Below are 12,139 nucleotides of genomic sequence, written 5' to 3' on the forward strand. Positions count from 1 at the left end.
TCAGTGAAGTCCTGATGTATGATTCACTGAAACCTGAGGTCTCACTGCAAAGCTTGCATAAGCCACCTGGTGTTTGAGATGAGGAGGGTGCATGACATTTTTAGACTATGATGCCCCAGATCTGTCATCAATTAGACCCTGGATTGAGCCAAAACAGTGGGATCATATCCTAAATGTTTCAAACTCTCTGCAGTGGCAGAGAGGCCAAGAACGCCACAGTGTCTAGAACAGCCCCACTGAGGGGAATACCCTGTGTGGAGCACATTTGGGACTTTAGTTTGTTGATGGAAAACTCTGAAGATGTAATGAGTTCATTCATCATCCAGAGTGGCCTACGACTGACTGCAGTGATCCTGTCTCCAGCAGCCAGTTGTCAAGGTATGGGAATACATTTATCCTCAGCCTCTAAAGATGTTGTGACCACCTTTGCTTTCGTGAACACCCGAAGGGCCTAGGTATGCCTGAAGGCGAGCATAGTAATTTACAGGTGTTCCCGGCCCACCTTGAGTCACAGCTACCGCTGGTGCTACTCCAGGAAGGGGATATGGAAATGTGTGCTTCCTAGTCCAGGAATCCAGATTGGAATGGAACTGAGCCTATGTGAAATTTGAACTTGTCCTTCTTCAAAAAGGCATTTAACGGGTGCAGACCAAAGACAGATCTAAGGTCTCTGTTCTTCTTCAGAAAGAGGAAGTAACACAAATAGCACCCTAACCCCGCTCTAAATCTGGCATGCGTTTAATGGCTCCTTTGGAGAACAGAAGAATGACTAACTGCATCAGGATTGTGTATAGTAAATCACTCATAAGAGGAAGACAGGGTTGAGAAGAAATTAAAGGCATGGTGAACTTTTTTGAACAATTTGCCAGACCCATCTGTCTGTCCGATGTCATGGATCTCCAGCCAGCACTGTGACTTCTACTGGCCCGGCATGGGTGCGGAGGCAAACTTTTAGACCTGCCACTGTATAAGAGAAGGAAAAGTTCAATGATTTACCACATCCTTCACTTAGAAAGGATTGGGTTGGTTGCTCTAGTGTAGGTTGGGAAAGTGGTGTTATCTGCAACCTAGCCCCTTAGAGTAACCCCTTACATCCTGTATTGGACCTGATTTGGTGTGGACACTGCTGAGCTGGTGATAACAGACCAGAGGACCTCACTGTTAAGAGACAGTCTTTAAAGTATACCTGTGACAAATCAGACATTTCACTGAATAGCGTGGAGCCATCTAAAGGCATGACCATTAAAGATCCAAGGGCGGTACCTAAAAACACGGTTTATCTGATCAAGGTATGGTGCCTGAACATAATACTGGTCCAAATATTTCTACCTATGAACTCCATGGTGTCCAGGCAAGCTTGGAGCGCATACTTCTCAGCATCCTCATCATCATGTATCCTTTAGACAAAAGAGGTCCTCTGGGATGTTTGGCAATATCTTGCAGGCCATATCCCAAATTGGGAGCATCTTCTAAGGAGAACTACTGCTTTAATGAACCTGAGAACTAAACTAACCGTAGGAACCATTCACTGTTTTTATAGGCATTGATTATTTTGTATTCTCTCACAAGAGGATTAGCTTGAAAGGCATTCAGATTGACCTTTTTTCCAATGTAGGATGTTTGGTTAGGAAGTCTTGGTCACTAGGAGCTGATCTGCGTCACCTACCCACTGGTCTATTGACTGGAGGGCATGAACATGGCTTGGATAATGAAACTAGAAGGGCTTCAGTAAGAGCTTCAATAAATGGCAATAATGGCTCCAATGAAGTCGGTCCTGGTTGAAGAATCTCAGTCAACACATTTGTCATTAACTCAATAGGGGTAAATTGCAAGGCTAGAGCGTCAGCTGCCTTCCTAATCACCACTGCAAACAAATAACTTTCTTCTGTTGATGTCCCAGGTGGCGAGTCAATCTCTGCTCCAGATGTGTCTAGATTTCTGGTATTTAGAAGGTCTAAATATATGGCATCATCAATACAGTGAAGGGGAAGTAGGTTTGCCACTCTCCATCATTATTGTCCTTTGGGCATCCCGCACTGGGTGAAAATCCGATCTAAAGAGCGACGCAAGCCTCTAATAGTACTGGCATTGTGGCAGATGTCTTGGATTAGAGTCTAGTTGCAAATCTGGTTGCACCTGTTATGTTTCATAGGATACCACAATACAGGCCTGAGTAATCTCCTGACCCTTCACCTACATTCACCGTACCATTACACTACATAACGGTATTGACCTTTTACCTAGTTAAGCCCTGCATAAAATGTTGTGTGGCTTTTCCCGAAAATTAGCCTAATTAATTATGCATGAAGATTCTCCGAATCACAGCAGGATTACCATCTTCTGCATAATAGCTATGTATAAGCGTCATCCCTTCCGTCATCCTCTGTCGACATGACACAGCAAGGTAGAATCCCCTGAGGGTACCTATTGGGTATATATACACCATATCTTTGCCAAGGCAGGCAGAGGAGAAAGACTTCCATGCTGACACACTGATGCGAGGCGCTGAGGTTCCTGCATGCAGATACTCCAGCTCGTAGTGGTCTGACTTCCCTCGCAGGGTGTCCATCCCGAGATCAAGACAGGGTCCCACAGTCTCTCACTTCAGGTAACGGATTGGCTTCTGCCTAGGGGACTCTTGGCTCTACACCTACATACATGCTAGGTACACTTAGATACATATAGTTAGGGTTGCATCGGAGGAGTATGCATTATTATTGTCATGTATTTATATGCTTGCATATATCCATTGTTTTAGCACTATGGTAAAAATCTATCATCCATTTACTCTATTGGTGCTTAATATCGTTTATATCTGTTTCTGTCTTATGGTTGTTTCAGCACACCTATTTTACACTAGAATGATGCTGGTTCAATAAATACTTATTGAAAACGTCTCCATTGTTTATTCTGTGTATCTCTCTGAGACAAAGTGAGCACGAGTGACTGAGCGAAAAGTACTGTACTGTTTCCACGATCCCTGATGGACAGAGTTATCATGTTTGGTGGTTGCCAAGAACTATTCTCTTCTTGGTAAGAGGAGTTTACAGTGGCACAGTGAGCTAGCTAGGTACACTGGAGAATAGACCCGTTGGGGGTGTCTGGAATAAGTCTGGACACCAATCCCACAGTTTTTGTTGTCTAAACCCGCAGATCCTATATAGATTTATAGGAACTAAAGAACAAGTTACTTACCTTCGGTAACGCTTTTTCTGGTAGATACGATATCTGCTTGAGGATTCCTCACCTTGTGAATATCCCCCTTGCGTCAGCAACATTCGGAATTTTTTCTTCGTAGCACGCCAGCGTGGACGACGTCACAGGAGCACGGCATCGCGCGCGAGTCCGTCTGACGTCACCGACTCCTTATTAGACCCACGTCGGCGTGATGACGTCAGTTCCGCCCTTTTTTCCGTGCCTTCGAGGCACCCGGACGGACCAACGACAGCAAATATGCATATATACAATGTACACAGTACATACAAACCAAAATAGCACACAGTGCATAGCAAAGGCATCAAAACCCAAAATATATACAAACCATAAAACCAGGTATAGCAGAGTGGACAACGGGGAGGCGGGTGGGCATGTGAGGAATCCACAGGCAGATATTGTATCTACCAGAAAAAGCGTCACCAAAGGTAAGTAACTTGTTCTTCTGATAGATACATCTGCCGTGTGGATTCCTCACCTTGTGAATAGAGTCCCACAGCAGTCCCCACTCCCGGAGGAGGGTGACCACTCTGCTATACCAGGAAATCTTGGAGAACAGAGCACGCGAAGTGGCCGCCCCTCCTCACCTCGGAATCCAAGCAGTAATGCTTCGCGAAAGTGTGGAGGGAGGCCCAAGTCGCAGCCCTGCAAATGTCCTCAACAGGAACACCTCTACACAAAGCAAATGTTGCAGACTTTGCTCTAGTTGAATGTGCTCTAATACCCTCAGGTGATGCACAGGATTATCCACCTGGAAAGTGTGCGCTTGTGCACCGCTCTGCCCTTCTTGCAGCCAGCAAAACCAATAAACAGATGGTCATCCATCCGGAAGTCTTTAGTTCTGTCCAGATAAAAAGACACCGCCCTCTTAGGGTCCAGACGGTGTAGTCTCTCTTCCTCCTTAGACGGGTGAGGGGGAGGATAGAAGGTAGGAAGGGTAATGGATTGTCCTAGATGGAAGGGAGTTACCACCTTAGGCAGAAAAGCAGCCCTGGTCCTAAGAACCAGTCTTTCAGCATGAATGGTCAGGAATGGGGGTTTGGAACTAAGAGCCTGAAGCTCACTCACCCTCCTTGCCGTTGTGATTGCTACCAAGAAGACCGTCTTGAAAGACAAAAGCCTCATGGGACACTTGTGTAAGGGTTCGAAGGGGGAACTCATCAAATAGGTTAACACCAGATTCAAATCCCAATGAGGAACAACAAAAGGAGTAGGAGGGAATCTATTAGTGAGACCCTTCAAAAATCTTAAAACCACTGGAGACTTAAAAAGAGAAGGCTGATCTGGCAAACAAAGAAAAGCCGACAAAGCCGAAAGATACCCCTTGACCGTGACAACAGCAAATCCTTGCTGCGCCAAAGAAAGAGCAAACTGCAAAATGTCAGACAAATGAGCCTTCAAAGGGTCAACATCTCTCTCCCTACACCAAGAGACAAATTTAGACCACCTATACGAATAAATGGACTTAGTGGAGTCACGCCTGGCAGAAAGAATGACATCCACCACATCGTGAGGGAGAGAAAAAGAATTCAAGTTGCCCCGTTCAATCTCCAGGCATGAAGGTGTAATGTCTGGAGGTGGGGGTGTAGAACCTGCCCCTCCATCTGAGAGAGGAGGTCTGCCCTGTGAGGGAGACGGAGCGGCGGGTGAGAGGAGAGGTGGAGAAGGTCTGTGTACCACACCCTTCTTGGCCAATCCGGGGCGACCAATATGACTTGGGCCCGGTCCTGGCGAATCTTCCTCAAAACCCAAGGAATCAAGGGTATGGGAGGAAACGCGTAAAGGAGTTGATCTTTCCAACTCAACTGAAACGCTTCCCCCAAAGCTCCTTGCATCGGAAACTGGAGACTGCAGAATGACAGGCAGTGAGCATTCTCGCGAGTGGCGAACAGGTCCACCCGAGGAGCACCCCACATCTGAAAGATGTCATGAACCACCTCCAGATGGAGCCTCCACTCATGGTCGGCAGAGAACTGCCGACTGAGACTGTCTGCACGAACGTTCAGAACTCCGGCCAGATGATTTGCCATCAGACAAATCTGATGATCCTGAACCCAGGACCAGAGACGCAGAGCCTCTCTGCAGAGACACTGCGACCCTACTCCTCCCTGTTTGTTGATGTACCACATTGCGGTCGTGTTGTCCGTCAGGACTTGAACTGACTGACCGCGAAGAGAAGGGAGGAAGGCCTTGTGCGCCAAACGTATCGCCCGCAATTCAAGAAGGTTGATATGAAGCAACCTTTCCTCTGGAGACCAAAGCCCTTTGACCTCCAGGTCCCCCAGATGAGCACCCCACCCGAGAGTGGAAGCATCCGTTATCACTGTGGCCACCGATGGAGGAAGTTGAAAAGGCTTTCCTTGAGACAGATTGCCTTCCACGCCCCACCAAGACAGATCCGCTGCAGTTTCTCTGGAGATCCTCACTGACTCCCTGAGATTTCCGTTGTGCTGATACCACTGCCTGCGGAGGCACCACTGGAGTGCCCTCATGTGCCAGCGTGCATGGTTGACCAACAGAATGCAAGAAGCCATCAGACCGAGCAGACGAAGGACCTTCAGGACTGGAACAACCGCTCCATTGTAGAATAAAGGAATCATTTCCTGTATGTCGTGAATCCTTTGAGGTGGAGGGAATGCACGACATACAGTAGTGTCCAGTACCGCACCTATGAACAGGTTGCGCTGGGAGGGCACCAGGTGAGAAAAACCCAACCTGTGCAACAACTGAGTTGTCTCCTGCAGATGATGAAGCACATTCTCTGGCGACTCCGCCTTGATCAGCCAGTCGTCCAGATAGGGGAACAAAGGAATCCCCGATCTTCTGAGATGCGCAGCCACCACTGCCATCACATTGGTGAAAACTCGAGGCGCAGTAGTAAGCCCAAAAGGAAGGACCGCAAACTGGTAGTGTTGCGATCCCACCGTAAAACGGAGATACTTCCTGTGTGACTTCAGGATTGGGATGTGAAAATACGCATCCTGCAAGTCGATCGACACCATCCAGTCTTCTTCCATCAGCGCTTGAAGAACCTGTGGAAGTATGAGCATTTTGAACTTCTCCTGTTTGAGATAGAGGTTCAAAATCCTGAGGTCCAGGATTGGCCGAAGTCTGCCATCCTTCTTGGGTATCAGGAAATACCGGGAGTAGCACCCCTGACCCCTTTCCTGCTCTGGAACCACCTCTATCGCACCTTTTCGGAACAGTGCCAGGACTTCTTCCTGCAGGAGAAGAAGATGGTCCTCCGAACAATAACCTTGGCAAGGAGGGTAATTGGGAGGGAACTCCTGAAAAGGAAGTGCATACCCATTCTCTACGAGATTGAGAACCCAAAGATCTGATGTAGCCGATTCCCAATCCCGTAGAAAATGAGTAAGCCGACCCCCTACCGGACCCACATGATCCAGAATGGTGGATCTAGGGCTGCTTTGCTGATGTAGGTGGGGGTTGGGTATTATTGGAGGAAGTAGAGGAAGAGGAGACTTGACGACCACGTCCACGACCCTTCTGTCTACCTCTATAAGATTTGTACAGAGGGTTTTGCTGCTGCTGCTGTTGTTGCTGGCCTTGTCTGAAGGGACGAAAGGAGGATCTACCAAACCCTCTAAACTTCTTAGTGGTAGAACCTCTTGTCTGGAGACCCAAAGATCTTGCAGTAGCACGGCTATCTTTGAATCTTTCCAAAGCCACATCCGCCTTCTTCCCAAAAAGGCCTGTCCCATCAAAAGGCAAGTCCAACAACGTGGATTGTACATCTGCAGAGAAATCGGAGGATTTCAGCCATGCTGCCCTTCTGGTGGCAACAGTAGAGCCCATAATCCTGGCAACAGAGTCTGCTGTGTCCATTCCACTCTGAATTACCAAGCGGGCTGCAGCTTGAGTATCAGAGACCACTTCATTAAAGTTTTTTCTATCATCCTCTGGAAGCTTAGATGACAACTGCTTCACAGAGTCCATCAACGCATGAACATATCTCCCCAAAAGGCAAGTAGCATTAGTAGATTTTAGAGCCATGCTACCTGAGGAGAAAATCTTCTTTGCAGACTGATCCAACTTTTTAGAGTCCTTGTCTGCTGGCACCTGAGGAAAAGAACCTGCAGACCTGTTGGAACAAGCGGCCTGTACCACAAGACTCTCTGGTGAAGGATGTGAAGAGAGAAACTCGGGGTCACCAGGTGCCACCCTGTAGCGTCTTGCCACAGACCTTGAAACAGCAGGAGCAGTCAACGGTCTCTTCCAGACCTCCATTATTGGTTCAGTTAAAGCCTCAGTAAATGGAAGTGTAGGCTCTATAATAGATGAAGGAGAGTGTAAAACCTCTGTGAGGATGTTAGGTTTGTACTCAACAGTAGGTAAGGTCAGATTGAGCAGATCTGCAGCCTTTCTAATAACATGGTAGTGTGCCACGTCCTTAGATGGTGCATCAGAAACAGATGGTAAACCCCACTCAGGAGAGAGTTCCAGACCACTAGCACTATGTAGGTCTTCAAAACAGTCCCCTTGATCTAAAAGTTCACCTTCTTCAACATCAGAATCTTCACATCTCTTTTCCTCCAAGAGACGCTGAGCCCTGCGTCTCGACCATTCCATACGAACCGAAGTCGATGGATCCGGTAACTACTCCGACGGAGCCGGATCCGACGTCGAACGAGGAGCCGGGGTAGTTGGAGGACGAGACTCACGGACCGGCGTGGCACCTCGATCCAAATTACGAGGTCGATCCGGAGTCGGCGAAGCCGTATGCGGAGTCGAAGACCTCGGTGGAGCCGTACCGAGCCAAGGTGTGTAAGGCGCCGGCATAAACGGCATAAAAGGAGCTGGAGCATAACTTTGAGGAATGCCCAAGTTGAAAGACAATGGACCCATGGGACCAGCCGGCGCACCAGTGGGGTACATTGCTCTCGAATAAACTCCAAACATCGCATTAAGGAAATGCGAGGGGTCCTGCCCTGGACCAGGAAAGGGAGGATACGAACCTACTGGATGTTCTGGAGGAGGTTGCTCCGACATCGGTACATTCTGACCCTCTTGATCTACAGGGGCTTTTACCGGAGTCGGAGCTCGAGGAACTTCCTCTTCATCTTCATGCTCCGAAGAATGGTGTGACACCGGATCCGGTTCTTGCTCTGGAACCGGGGAACCTCCGATAGACTGCAAGGGAGAAGGAGATACGAAGTCCTTGTGATGTTTACAAGACTTCTTCTTCGAATCCGAAGACTCCTTCCCAGAATGATGTCTGGAACTGTGTTTTCTCCTCTTGTGTTTCCTCTTTGAGGAGCTCGAAGCATGACCCGAAGCCGACTTGGATCCAGACCTCGACCTCTCTCTGGATCTCAACCTCGCTCTGGACCTTGATCTCGAAGCCGATCTCGAAGCCGATCTCGATCTCGACTTCAAACGCGACTTCTGTCTCGACTTCGAGCGTCTCGACGTCGACCACGAAGATCTCCCAGTCTCTCTTCCCTTTACCATCTCAAGAAGAAGTTTTGCTTCACGTTCACGTAACGCCTTAGGATTCATCTTAAAGCAGGATCGACAGTTTTTAACATCGTGGTCCGATCCAAGACACCATAAGCAATCGTTATGAGGATCGGTGTTCGACATCATACGAGCGCAAGACCCACATTGCTTGAATCCTGTCTTCCTCGACGACATTCTCGACGAAGAAGGAGTAAATAAAGATGAAATAGTAATACTATAACTAGTAGAAGATACAAAGTATCGCAGAAGATCCCAGAAACCGTTCGCGTCGACGACGCGGAAAAAAGGGAACTGACGTCATCACGCCGATGTGGGTCTAATAAGGAGTCGGTGACGTCAGACGGAGTCGCGCGCAATACCGTGCTCCTGTGACTTCGTCCACGCCGGCGTGCTATGAAGAAAAAATTCCGAATGTTGCTGACGCAAGGGGGATATTCACAAGGTGAGGAATCCACACGGCAGATGTATCTATCAGAATGACACACCTTTGTGATCCCTGAGTGTGTCATGGGCTTGAAGCTAGCAGACTTTGCTTCGGGGTCAGAGATTTTGAACAGCGGCGTTGGCACTGGTACAGAACGTACTGTTGTCGACCCTGGTGCCAGTATGGAGGCCAGGCCCAGATCCGGTATGGGCTTACTAGCAGGAACTGAGAAGGCAGGAGTCGTCATAACGGACCCTCCGGTGGAAGCTCGACTGGAACCCCCTGCAGCTCTGTGGGGCCTGAAAGTACGCCAGACAGAGTTGAATTCACACTGACATCAACATCATAGACTAAAGGCCACTATCTACTGTGTAGTCTACGATGGGCTTGGAGCAATTGTGGGGCAGAGTCAAATTCAGGTGGAACCAGGGGCATAGGATCTCGAACTTGACACCATTGCACCTTCTCACTAGACTTCGATAGGTGGGTTGGGGTTGAGTCCCACTTGGTCTTCTTATGGTTATATCTTGACTTTGACCAGGAACTAGACTTAACGTAGGAGCAGCCTCACGATCAGTACCACCAATTGGAGGGGGGGCTGTGCTTTGGCAGTGGCCTCCTATTATGTTTGGCAATGTAGAGCTTTACTTCGCGAATGCTCATGTCTTTGGGTGGATAAGGGCATACTTGTCATACAACTTCGAGGCATGGCTAGAGCCCCAGAACCAAAAATACACTTTGTGCAGACCCATGACTGACATCTATACTTCTTGCAGTCTCAGCATGGCCTGAATCCAGTTGTTCTTATTGGGACATCGTTCCTAGCACACTGATGTAGAAATCTAGGAGTCATCTGAAGAGCAACATAGTTGAGAACAGAGATCCAAATCCACATCAAAGAGCATATAAAAAGGAACTCACATTCGCACCCAGAGGTGGTATTTCTATATAGGTCCACTCCATCACTTCAGAGGTGGTACGGAGCCATCACAAAGCCACACAACACCAAGTACCCATGCACAGAAGAACTTATACAAGCATCTCTGGATCCAGTTTTGTGACTTGTGATATTCTAAAGCTGAGTAATGTGCTTTTCTAAATATTCATCAGAATATGCTGGCTTCTGCACTCAACAAATGTGAGGGACATTTTTTATGCTTGCATGAGGGATCATGGAATTCTTGCTACACCACTTAAGGTTTCCTCTTTACAAGGTCACCAAATGGTTGAAAGTTTCATAACACTTTGTTAGACATATTAAATTCATAGCATACTTTTATCTATATTTACATACAGTTTGCTGTATAGGACACACTTCCTCCTGACAATCAACTAATACTCATTAGTGTTCAGTACCATGAGTTCTGTAGTGCTTCTGGAATGAAAGCCTGAATGCCTTCTATGGGTTTTATACTATGCAGGATGCAAATGTGGTTTTACTAATGTTTTTGTCCAGTGTTAGTAACTCTGATTAGTTGAAATAGGTATCTGTCACCAATAGTTGGAGGATGCTATTCTGGGAGGCAGGGATGAAAAGGGCTTTGTGGGCATGAGTAGAATTATTTCAAAATAGCATTGATGGAGTCTACTGCCATACAACTTACCACAGGGGTATACATTACCTAAGGAACCACTAAATGTTCCCTTTGCATAGGCTGTCAACTATAGTCTGGGATGACCCTATTTAATAATACATTTAAGTAATGACAAAACTGGAAGGGTTATGCACATCTGAAAATGCAAATAGTAAATTTGGTTATGGTTCAAGAAACCCACTGTAGCTTTGCAGGGATAGTCATCATTCCCCATATAATGAGGTACATACATCCCAACACATCTAGAGGGGGAATAACAAATATATGAACTCTGTTTTAACCTCTGCATCCTGTTCTCAGACACAGAAATGACCATGCATCATGTGAGGTTTTGGGTGTTGGCCAAGGAGTTTTATTGTGTGTGTGCATATAAATATATATACAGCCTGAAGAGCTGTGGGGTCCGAGTCTCCTTCTTCGCCGCCGAGGGTTGGAAGTGGCAGGAGTTTTACGCTGGATATATATATATATATATATATATATATATATATATATATATATATATATATATATATATATATATTACCTACTGGCGGTCGCCAGTAGGTAGTTATAGTTAGGACACAACATTCTATTTGGAATAACTTTGGCGCTGGTGGGCGACCCTTCGTGAAAATCTCCAAGAAAATGGCCTGCTTGGCTCCGCTCCTTCCCTGAAAGTTTGGGGGTGATTCGTCAAGTGGGGGCCGAGAAAAAAAGGGGGTCCCAAAGCGTGTTTTCCCCATGCAATTTTCCATAGGGACCTTTAGCCAGGGCTACAGCCCGAACGGCTGAACGGAATTACACCAAATTTGGCAGAGAGGTAGAGTTCGGTTCGAAGATTGTGCTTTTTGTTAAATTGTGTAAACCCTTTCAGTAGTTCCTGAGAAAATCAAAAGTAAAATCATAGTGATATCTATAGACTAAGTACTGTACGTGCTGCATGTTGATTGGATGTCAACTGTCTGTCAACACTCCAAACCAGGAAGTGTTGGCAGCCATCTTGTGGCTCGGTAGAACCGAGTCACAAGAAAACTGTAAAACAAAGTTGAAAAATAAGGGGCAGGGTAGAAACATCCTGACCCTCTAGGCCTGCTCAGGGGGCCCCATATGGATCTTTAGGCCCAATTTATTATTATTTTTTAAATAAGAAATCGCGCGGTACGTGTATTGTACGCGCACGTGGTGGAAAAAGAAAAAAAACTAGAAGTCTGTTTTATTCTTAATTAGCCCCCGGGGGCATTTTTTCTCCATAATGGGGGGCTTATAAGGCCTCCCGAGACCCAGGGAAAGCCACCCCCCGGGGTTTTATTTTGAAGTATGCGGGGGGCTCACGGCCTCCCCGCTGCCCCGGGGACCGGCACCCCCTCGGGGCTTTTTAAAAATTTCAATTTTTAAAGAATGTTTTCAGCTCCCCCTCCCTCTCCTCTCCCCCCGGACACGTCCC

The sequence above is a fragment of the Lissotriton helveticus genome, chromosome 11, assembly GCF_964261635.1.
Source record: "Lissotriton helveticus chromosome 11, aLisHel1.1, whole genome shotgun sequence".
In the NCBI taxonomy this organism is placed as follows: Eukaryota; Metazoa; Chordata; class Amphibia; order Caudata; family Salamandridae; genus Lissotriton; species Lissotriton helveticus.